Source organism: Vigna radiata, chromosome 6 (genome assembly GCF_000741045.1).
Source record: "Vigna radiata var. radiata cultivar VC1973A chromosome 6, Vradiata_ver6, whole genome shotgun sequence".
Classification (NCBI taxonomy): domain Eukaryota; kingdom Viridiplantae; phylum Streptophyta; class Magnoliopsida; order Fabales; family Fabaceae; genus Vigna; species Vigna radiata.
Genome location: NC_028356.1, coordinates 4188911 through 4201344, shown reverse-complemented (window position 1 = coordinate 4201344; position 12434 = coordinate 4188911). Strand labels below are relative to the sequence as shown.

At 28.6% G+C, this 12434-nt stretch overlaps 1 long non-coding RNA gene across 1 annotated transcript; it reads right to left on the bottom strand.

The window, feature by feature from the left end:
• Nucleotides 1-677: 677 nt before the first annotated feature.
• LOC111241777 lies at nucleotides 678-3455 on the bottom strand. Its single transcript, XR_002668065.1, has 2 exons — nucleotides 3301-3455; nucleotides 678-1661 (listed from the first exon to the last, which is right to left on the bottom strand). It is a non-coding gene; the product is annotated as an uncharacterized LOC111241777 (long non-coding RNA).
• Nucleotides 3456-12434: the final 8979 nt, after the last annotated feature.

Below are 12434 nucleotides of genomic sequence, written 5' to 3'. Positions count from 1 at the left end.
TTATTTGGTTCAATTGATTGCAACTTGCATAAATAAGTTAATATAATATAGGAACCAATCTTGTGGACATTTGATCTACATTTATAACCACAAATTATTCTCAATCAATTCTTCTTATATAATGAATTCCTTTTTAAAATGAGTAAAAAATACCCATTATAAATCTTTTCTTATATTCTCGTATCATTCTCTTATTAATGAAAGAAACTTTTTCCAACTCAAAATCAACTAAAGAAGATACTTTACTAACTCGATATAATGTTTTCATATATTTTCTATTTTTTCAATCAATATGGAATGATGGAGATGTGAAAAAAAAAACTTTTTTTGTAATGTGCGTGCTTAAAATTCTCAAAATTGGATAGTAAGCTCACTGACGATTAATTTCTCATCACGAAGAGAACAAGTTAACACTGAAAAAAAATTATTACCTGTATTTTATCTTTATCTTTCGGCACTCTTCTATTTTACAAGCCTTGTATGTACTTTGATAATGAAGAAAACGAATTATCGTTAGAAAAATTGTTACAGTATTTTTCCTTTGACACTTTTTTATTTTCCAAGCTTTGTATTCTTTTTTTCTCTTTGCCTTAGTATCTCTGACTGTTATTAACAACAATGATTAGTAGTTGTGTAAGTTCCAAGACGAAGGCTAGAAATCAATTCTTCCACTCAAAAGAGACAAATATATGATGGTATGAACCATTCACTATCTTCACTGATTAGGAAAAGAAGATTACATTTATTACACAAAGCAAAATACACATAAATAAAAGATAAATGGTAAACCAACAAGCTCAAGCTCAAGGAGGGATAGGATCAAACATCTACCGTCTAAAATATTCTACCTAATCTACTAAATCTCATACTTTTATGAAAAAGTTACAAGTAATTTTGACCAGTCTTTTCTTCTTGTGGACTTGCAAGGTCAAGAAAACTTGAACATTATTCATAAAGTTGATAAAACGATAAAAAAAATGTAAGAAGAATAAGCTCAGGAGAGATACCGCCTTAACATCTACCACATGATAGGACTTGGAGTATGTTGACCTTCATTACGAGGAATCATGAGGAAGAGCTTCAAGAGCTCGTCCTGCATTACACAGGACATTTTGAAAAGCTAGACAAAGGTGGTTGAAGTTGAACTGAAAGAGTGTTTCTTGTGAGTTCAGCTCAGCTTTGAACAGTGGCATGAGATGTGAGTAAGGGAAGCTATATATATAATGAAAAAAGCTCAGCCCTGTCAGCACGGTCTATAACAATAAATGAAATAAATTTAATAGAGTGAGAAAAAAATGCAAAAATAAAAATAAAAAAAGACATCAAACACTGAAGCAGTGAATATAAATGATGATTACCTGCACGTAAAATTAGGGTTGATGTGTCCCTTTCTAGCTAGGGTGAGACAGGAAGGATAATGAGAGTTTGTTTTCTTGGGATTCAAAAAATGAACCCACTATTCCTGCTTGGATATGGACACTCTGCCCTCTTAAATTATGATGTCAGGTTCTGCTGACATTCTCTTCCTATCAAACTGCAAAATATTGTGCTTTCATTTTAAACCGTGAATGCTATTGTTTCTTTAGGAATTCGTACATATCAGTTCTTGGCTTGCATTTCTATCTCTGTGTATCTATCTTCCTTAAGGATTATTCTGTAGGCTGGATTAAACAATCATGAACATTAATCACCTTGTTGTGTTGTTAAATACAAATAATATGCTCAAAATTTGTTCAAAAGTGAATTATTTAATGTTAATTGATTAACATTTTACTAATTTGCATTAACTTGTTCTGGTTTAACATCTGACTTTTTTTTACTGATATAAATAGTTAGCATCCCTTCTTCCCAAACCCAATCCACAATCTGCATGATACAACAGTTGTGTAAGATGTTAAATGAATTGAATATGAAGAAAATGTAAATATAGATTTCATAGACTGAAAGAATATAGTAATGCTGAGATGATAACAAAAATTCAATCATGGTGTTTGAAACTATATTATTCACAATGTGTTAACTTTCTTGTTAGTTAACAAGTTTTTAATACACAATGTGAGAATCTAGATGAGTTAATTTCATAATTATGTCTACTGAAAAAACTGTTAGCTAGCTGCTGAGATATATTAATGATTTAAGTTCTGACTTTTTGACCATTGAATTTACTGTGCAAGTTTTTAACCATTCCTTATTCGTCAAACCTGTGTGTATCAATCCAATAAACAATTACTTTTATGGGATCCTCTACCATTCTGATTTTTTACCCAGCTGGGAAATCACAGGTTTTGTTTTCACCCATTTGAACTTTTTTTTAGTTTCTGTTTTCGTTTATTTTATTTGAAGAAACAAATTCTAGGACCTTCTGTCCCATGAACAAGAGAATCTACTCACATGCATTTTTAGAGAAACACAGTTAATTTACATCAGAAATCTACAAATGAGAATATACTCACGTGTAGGTTGTATGATAGGTTATTTTATTATTAAATAAAATAAAATGAATTAACATAGGAATAGAATGAGTTAGGTTTTGAAAGTAAAATGAGAATTATTGAAAATGAAAAGTCGGAGAGAAGCATATGCATGCACAGGCATTAACTGTAGGGATGGTTTGAATTTGAATGGGGCCATGCAGGGTGTGGATTCGATGTTGAATAATAGATATTAGTAAGCAGAGTGTAATTGGACATAGCAGATGAAGAGGGTTGGCATATACAGATATATACATAGCAGATTGCAGCATCACAGAAAAATGCATAAATTGTTGGGTTTTTTGGTTCCTACCATTCTGATTGACAGAGAAAGAACATAAACAAAACCCTATGAACTTAGCTACAAAGGGATCTTCCCCACCAGTCCTACTTTACTGAATGTTGCTTTTGTCCCTTTGCCTGCTATTTCCAAATTCACATAAAGCAAAGCTCAAAGTCCTAATTCTCACGTCTTATGTAATAACTCTACGTTGCAGTCTCATAATTGAGCCCTGCGCTGCAGTGTAAGGTCAATCTCAGATGGGGTTCTCATTAAATGTTCTCTCTCACTCCTCATATTTCTCATACCTAATCAAAAACACATCACCAACAACCTAAATAAAAAGGAAAAAAACCTCTCATTTCATAACATGTTTCATAACATGTTTCATCTCATTTTATACATCTCATCTTTTACAACAGTTACTGTGTACATTAATGGTTGTTTCTGCATAAAAAACATAATAAACTTAAGAGTGAAAACATTAATGGTTGTTTCTGCATATAAAAAAAAAACGAAGGACTGTGTTGGGGACCAGTAAATGTTTACCGTGGGTGTAGTACTGAGACACTGACCAATTTTGGATTTCTGGAGTAGTGTCTGAAACAGTGTGGGGTATTTTAATTCCCAAACTCAGTGCTCTAACTGATCACCTTTTGCTGCCTGATTCCAAAGCTCGTGAAGTCATCATGAAATTTTAACGCCATGCTAGGTCAACCCTGTATTAGTTTTCACCTACTCATTCTGTTAAATATTCAATGACCTTAATCATCTTCATCACCTTTCTTTAAATTAATTAATCATCATAATGATGTAATACTTCTTCACAGTCAAAATACATTAATATATTTCAAAGACTGTGATATTCTCCAAAGAATTTCTAATCCACTGTTTCAAGAAACAACCCACAGAATTTGATGAGAATTGAATGCTTATCCGCATCCAGAAAAATAACTTTTTTTTTTCAGATACTGTTTATATTGTTTTTAAGATTATCCAATACAACAACCAAATGAATGAACATGAGTACAATGCTACACATACACCAGTTCAGATTAAAAAAATGTGTAATAAGAGATTCAATTAATTAGCTGTTTTATGAGATTAATTCTTTCTTAAAACTTAAACCTCAAATAAGCCTTATACCAAATAACAGTGAATCTTATGAGAGGTTTTGATGTTTGAACCAAGCACAAGGGATCCTTTATCTTACTAGTAGCTGTAGATTCTATCAATTGCTACCAGATATTTATGTCCTTCAAACTTTTTCTGTGAAAACATAAATATCACCTAAAAGAACTCTTATACAATGAGACTTGTTTTGAAGTTTTATTGGAAACTACTGCATACAGACAAGAAATGCTGAAACTGAAAATGGTTAGTAGTATATCACAAATTAATAATCTTAAAAACTACCACTTTTTATTCACTCTTTTGAATGTTATATTTGTTTCGTTTTTTTGGTTGTTAATGTATGTATGTGTATAAGAAATTAGTTAGGTTTTACTGGAGATATCATTGTTGGTGATTATATAATATTTTAGGTTATAATATATAAATACAATATTCTACTTTTTTTTTTGTGCAATATTGTGCAAATACATATAAGAGATAACTTTGCCAATTATCTCGTATTTGACCATCATATCCAGAAATAAGATATATAGCTACTATGTATTTTGTTTATGTAATTTATACTGGTTTGTTAAACAGTGGTTAAGTATGCATTGAAGGTGTTAAATAGTTATTAATGCATTTACATAGTTTTGGCATAAACTTAAAGTGTGTGGTGAAAATGAATGTGGACATATGTCTGAGACAGTTAAAATTAATTGGTCAATTTTTGGTCCTCTGCACGCGCATGCTTGTTCATTAGGCGATGCTGCTAAAAGTAACATGTTTCAAGAAAATCGGTGAGAATACAGGCAAATCTCTTCACATGCATTTAACGTTCGCATCTCATTCGTACAGAGAAATGCTATACATCTTTTTGTTTTGTGTCTCATCATCAACTCCAACATCATGTTCCACCTCAAAACTAACCCAATCATATTTTTTATATTTCTCTAAATAACAAATAAAACATAACTCTATCACCAACCTAAAAATGATGATAAAAGTCATGTCACATATAAATGCTAGTAAATTATTCATATATAACAAAACCTTGTGGCAGGATGTCGGAACAAAACATTCTGCAAAAGAAAAGGAAAACAGTAATGGGGTAAATGTCTAAAACAGTTTTTTGTAAGTGCAGATACAACTTGTTTCTTGAATTTAGGTAAATTCTAAACAGCTTCTCAAAGAGTAAAACGTTAAATAATTTGTTCTTTCTATGGTTTGATGTCAGATACCATTATTAATTGTGTTTATAAAAACAAAACATGTCGTGTCACGGATTAACATTCATGCAAACATTTGTGTATGTAACTTCTATGTCCTAGGGATTCAATAACACTTTTGAAGATTGTGTTGTTGCCAGGTTTCATCTCTCTGTTTTCCATATTATACTTTATCGTGACACTAAGAAGTATGAGTCAAATTAGTCCACAGTGTATCTGTATTTATCTTGTATAATATTAATTTTCCAATTCATAAAGATCAAATGAGATAAGAATTGTTTTTGACTAGTGATAAGAGTTTCACCCAACTCATTTTGTAATAATTTACATAAATTTCAAAACAGTTAAATACAATGAACTATAAAAAAAATGATCCTGATCAACAAAAAATCATTTCTAACTTAATACTTATCTAACAAAAATTTCTTTAATATTCTTAAGTAATAAATGGCACATCAATAAATAAATAAGGAAAAAATAATTTTTGTTTAAACATTTAAAAAGTTATTATGATAATTCTGAAGAATTCTTATAATCTCCTTATTCATTAACGGGAAATCCATTAATAATGTCTTGTAATAAATAATCATTTCATTCAGTTGTAATTTCATAACTCTGTTGTCTATACCAAGATCAGATTAGTCTTAGATAGAGGTCAGGTCCTCTGAAGTAGTTGTGGTATAATAAGTTCTCTTTGTACCACATTAGTTTTTGTACTCACAGTAACTTTGGAAAAAAAAATAAAATATATATATATATATATATATATATATATATATATATATATTTACTACGTAAATGTTTAAGTTGTATTGTTCCAAATAAGATCATAATAAACATTGTTATGAATTTTCACATTTATATTATTTTAAAATTTTAAAATGCATCAATTATTTATCGTTATATAAAAATTTATTAAAAATATAAATAAATGAATACAAGCATAGACTATTATATCAAATATGATAAAAATTACATTCCACAAAACATAAATAAACTATATTTATTAGGTAAAAAATTTAAATCAATACGTAGAAGTTAAACATTAAACCAGTGTGTTTTCTATAAATAGAAACCAAATTTATTAACATAATGGTTTTTCTAGCAGAAAAAAATAAAAAAACTTTAAAATTACATACTTAAAAAAAATGTAAGTATACCAACATTATTTCCTTCTAAAACTCTAAATAACTAATTATTAATAGAAAAAAACTATGATACTGAAAGTATTTCCTCTAAACATATTCTAAAGTAAATAACTCTCCACAAATCACTATAATTAAAAAAAAAAATTATCTACCCACACATTCTCTCACTCAATACTAGAATTTAGTTTCACCTGTTAATTACCATTGGTTAAATATTATTTGTATATTCAGTTTGTTCACACAAGAACAGAATAAAGAAATGGCTTCACTTATTATTTTCAAACTCGAATAATGTTAAAAATAGTGAAATTAATTAGGGTTAAATATATTTTGTATTTTTTAAATTTGAATGCGAAATTAGAATTTTTTATGTCATATATTTAATTACAAACTTAAAAAATGAATGTATATACAATTGTATGAAATATTTTCTACGTATTAAATGATATTTTAAACTAACGTTTGCACTAAAACAATTCAAACACTGTCTTGAAATGTTATTTGACATGGTAAAAAATGTAATACAGTCTGTTTAGGATGACTTATCTATTTATTTTTAAATTTTGAGAACCAAATTGTATCAAAGTTTATAATAAGAATACATTTTAATTTTATATCAAAGTTTAAGGATTAATATTATATTTAATCCAATTCATTAATAATCTCTCTATTCCTTATTCTCTCTACTATTCCATTTTCTTTTTTAATGTCAATGTTATTATTTAATTTCTATGTTTAAAACTTGTTGTGGTTTGAACATCAATGGTGGACTTGAATATGATTCTTGAGATGTTGGAAAATGTTACTTGAACCTATAATTAAAATTAAGTACCTAATGGAGGGATACAATTTTTTCATTGGTAATTTTAAGATTCTTGAACTTAATGAAGGATTTCACTTATAGATGATCTAAGGGATTAGATTTTGTTATCATAGACTAAAATAAAATTTGAGAATATTTATGAGTTAATTTCAAAGTTATATTGAAATTGAGAAGTTTCTCATGCATGAGACTCAAGTGCATGAAATATAGTTTTAACAGTTGTAAATACTCTGTGTTAAATCTATGTACACTAATTGTTTGATAAAAAATACCAAAACAAAATTTTTTGTATATTTTTGTGAGCTTTATTGTCTAATTAAATTTTGAATTGCATGAGTTTTCGAGTGTTGTACAAATTTATTAAAAAACGATATTTTCACTTTATTACTTATACAATTTGATACACTTGTTAATGTTATAACAAAACTAAACTTAAGGTTTATTAAAAAACAAGTTTTAAATGATTAAAAAATTTTAAAAAACAAATATTTAACTCCAAACTATTCACCCTCTCTTAATTTCATTCTCTAGTCAAACATTGTTAATAGTCTTACAACATCTAATAAAAATTATACAATTTTCCCAAATTAGTCATTTGCAATCTTATTCCATTACAAAGACTTTTTATCTTCATCATCATTCATAAAAAACATTACAAATATATCAACTCACTAGTGCAGAATTGGCCTTTAGCGTCACCCCTTAGACGTTGGACCACAAAATATCCAACGTAAAATATTGATCGGTGGCATTTTCGTAAATAAGTTGGTCATATAGACATCGATTAGGAGGGTCCCCAATGTCTATAATTTTATAGATGTCGGGTCCCCCACTAACCGTCATTTATAGGCTTGACAGGTAGTTGAAAAGTCATTTTCTTCCACCATATAGACGTTTGTTCCCGCCACCCTGACGTCTATAATTTTATAGACGTCGGCCCCCCCAACCCCAACGCCTATATGTCTGACAGGGTAGGTGAAAAGTAGCCTTAGACGTCGGTGCCCGTAGTAACCGACTTCTAAATACTCAACCCAGAAATTTAAAAAGTAATTTTTTGTCTCCATTTAGACGTCTGATCCCACCATTCCGACTTCTAAAGCCATTTAGACATCTGTTGTGGGGGAACCGACGTCTATAGACGTCTTTATGGTGGGAATCGACTTCTAAATACTCAGTCCAGAAATTTAAAAAGTCACTTTTTGACTCCATTTAGACGTCTGATCCCGCCACTCTGACTTCTAAAGCCATTTAAACGTCTGTTGTGGGGGAACTAACGTCTATAGACATCTATTATGGGGGGAACCGACTTCTAAATGTCTGCACTAAAACACTGAGAACGCAAGCCAACAGTTACGTGCACTCACTGCTCATTATCTTCCTCGCGTTTTCTCTCCACAGGCTACGTTTTTTAGGTTCGTTTTCTCACTTTTGCATTATTTAAAATTAATTTTACTCTGATTACATTACTCTTTGATAAATTATCTTTCATTTAAACCGATTAAAATGTGTTTTCATTGAGTTTTGATGCAGTTTTGTTCGTGTCCTTGGGCGGCGTTCTTAGGCGGCGATTTCTTGAGTTTTGCACTCCTTGAATTCCCTCCATTACATTTTTAAAACCATTCAATACAAAAAAAAAAACATACAATTCATTCTCTTCAACTAAAATATAAAGTTGTAAACTTGAACCGCCATGAGCCAGGAGCAATCCGAGAGGCCTCAAGCAGAGAAAGATCCAATCAAATATGACGACGTTTTAGATGTCTGACCTATAGAGTCCGACGTCCCATTAACGTCAGCCACAAAAACAACAGATCGGGATCTGACGTTAAAAACCTAAAACATCTACAGCTTTTTCTGCACTAGTGACTTTATATTTAAATTGGTGACTCATAATTCTTAATATCATTAAGACCTTATATATCAACTATTAGCCATTGCTTGAATATCATATGATTTTTAAGGAGTACCTCAACTTATTTTTTTTTCCCTTATAGAAGAATTAAAGGCAGAAAGAAATCATTTAATTGTTTTCAAAATTCAATAGTTAGACAAAAGATTTCCTACTCATTAAAAAGTCCAACAGTATAGAATATTTGCTAGTATATATCAAACATGGATAAATAAATTTAACCAATGAAAATAAATATAGTTGACTATTTTGTACTAAAAGTTCTTCTAGTATTAGCCCAACCCTTCACCCTTTATTTCAAATGCATGTCTCTATTTTCAATCAATCAATACGTTGATATCTTGTGCACTTTTGTTTGTTTTTGTAATATTTAAACTCATGTTTTTAGTCAGGTTTAAAGTTTGAAATTATTCCAAACTTTTGAGAAATTGATTGATGACTTAACAATGTTATGTTTTAAATCATATTCTCACTCCAGAAAAAAAAATTGTTTAAAATTACTTTCCAAATCAAAAACCTTACAACCGTATAATTTTTATTTGATTTCATTTTGACCTCCTGTAATATTTATCAGAGCTTACCAATTACTTCAAAATATAATTGATCAATTGCTATCGGTCTTTATTTATTTTAACCTTTGATGTCATCAATGTAAAATAAATTAGAATTATTTATATACTATACTATAGTCCATCTTTAATTGATATAAAATCTCTAATAAACTAGAAAAATATTTTTTTATATGTTAAAGAAAATCAAATAAATCACACGATATCCTTATCCTAATTAAAGTTCTCTTTCTAATTGGGTGTGGATTGTATCCGTGGAAAATGTAACAGAGCATAAAGGAGATGCAAAATATTACATAAAACTTGATATAAAAGACAAAAAAAATTGAAATCATGAAATTTTTTATCAATAAAAAAATATTAAATAGAGATAAATTAATTGTCTAAAACCATATACAAATACTATATGGTCATAAAAAGTTTTGAAATCATGAACCTTAGAAAGTCCAGAAAAAATAGATTTTGTACCTGAGGAGATAGTAAACAAAGTAGAGTTAAATGAGAGTAGCCATGATAATGAGATCTCTTTTTCAGCAGCAGACACCCAGCAGGCACTGTGATCTTCACTTCAATGCTACCTTAATCATAACTTTTCCAAATCAATCTACATTTTTATGTTAGTTTCCCTATTTGTATACAATGATTATAGAATGGTTCTGTATTGTCTAAATCGGGTACATACATAGTATTGACTGAAGCTTGAAACAATTCCATTTGATTCGACATGTTGTATGGTAAGTTTTGCTTTCTAAATCTATTTTGTTGTTTTTTTCTAATGTTTTTTTTTTTTTATGACGAGGCCTTTCAACAATGCACTCCCAATAATATTTGTAAAATGCATTTTGACAATATGATCATACACCAAAACTATGACAAATCTCAAATGAAGCAACAAAGAATAAGATACAATGTACTCCTAATCGGAATAATATGAATATGAAATAGAGTTGCAAATGAAATAACATGACCATTAAAATTGAAAAAGTAATTGGGATGAAAATGTGAGGGTAAAAGAATGAGAAAAGAAGAATGCTAAAAACAAGTTACCTTGAAAATGATGTAATCTAATTGGAGTGATCAATGGACCACATTAATTAAAGTTTTGCACTTCCAAACAGGACAAAGACAGGATTTGTGTTCAAGGTAGACCAACACAGATTGTCTTATGTTTTCTTTCTATGAAATATTTTTATATTATAAATTTTAAACAAGTTAAAATTTCAGAAAGTGACAATGACATCCTAGGTCACTCTTGACAATCTTTCAAAATCCAATTTTAAATTTATCCTATTCTAAAATCAACTCAAAATCATCCTGCTTTTTCACAAATCAAACATGTATAAATGTTAGCCCATCCATAATAGAAAATATTGAGATAAAACAGTAAAATTATATATATATATATATATATATATATATATATATATATATATTGAAATACATTAATTTATATTTAAATAAATGTATACAAAAAAGTGATTTTGACAAATCTCCTCAAAACTAATTACTCCTGAGAAGAATTAGGTAACAAATTGAACACTGTTATTAAAAAATGAAAATGACACACATAAAGAACTTCTTTTGAATTTTTTTAAAAATTTACACATAATTTCTATTTAATAAAAAATATAAAAACCTTTATATATAAAAATTAAATTCAAATAAAAAAATTGAGAGTGAAATTGGATGACCGAACATGGTTATATGTAGTCTACCTGTTTATTAGGCCAGAGCTCGGCCTCATACAAAAACATCGTACCCATCTTTTATGGGCCGTCAACTATTCTAACTTCGGGTCATGTGGATTCTGAGTAAAAAATTATTTATTTTAAGCTGTATAATAATAAATTTTAAAATTTTTTTAATCAAAATAATTTTGAAAAAAATAAACAAATTAAAATAGTTAAGAATGTTAACATAATTTATCTAAAATAAAATTTATTTAAGAAAATTTTCAATTATTATTAGTGTTATTATATAGATATAGATAATATGAGTCCACTGAAAGAATTTATCTTGGTTAAAATTAATTTGAAAAATTTATACTTCCTAGTATGTCTTATAAAAATTAAATTAGAAGATGCTGTTTGATTTTTTATTATATAATAACTTATTGAAAAAATCTTTATAATTCTTTTCAAAATATTAAATTTTCTAGTTAAAGAAATCTTGCTCAGTTTAATAAGTCAGTAAATACTGTTTCTAGATTTCAAATATAGCTTTTGAAACAAAATTAACAAGATTAAATGTAGTACCTTTTTCATCAGATACAAACATTTTAGTGTTTAACTAACAGTAAAGATAAGATTTTGTCGTCCATAAAATATATTTCAATTTTGTCGTCCAATAAATAGATCAAATATTTGTGCTAAAACATTTGATATTTTCAGTTTTTATAGCAAAGAATCACGTCTTTTGCCGACATGCAAGGTTGAAGTACTACATTAAACAATGTACCTTAAAAAAATTAACCATAGTAGTGTTTGGTGTCTTGGGGAATTTACATGGAAGACATTTCCAACTCAGAAAAACATTTATTATAGAAGAAACTTATCCATTCAGGTCTTGAAACTCAAATTGTTTGATGATAGATTAACTGTTGAAGAAATCAAAAGCACGTTGGTTTGAATGGAAGTCAAATTTGCCTGCATCTCTCTCATATTTTACAGAGTGAACAATAATTTTGTAACGTATTGTTCTTAATATGTAGTAGCATGCGTAACAATAATTGAATAGTAGTCCATCATCATCTTCTCTATTATTGACCCATTTGGATAAGGATTTCTAGTCTCCATGCCACTCATAACTTCAAAATAAACTGTTTTACTCACTTTCTATTCTACAATTTGGATTTTATTTTTTTTAGAAAAAGAAATCGCTTAAGGAATCTTT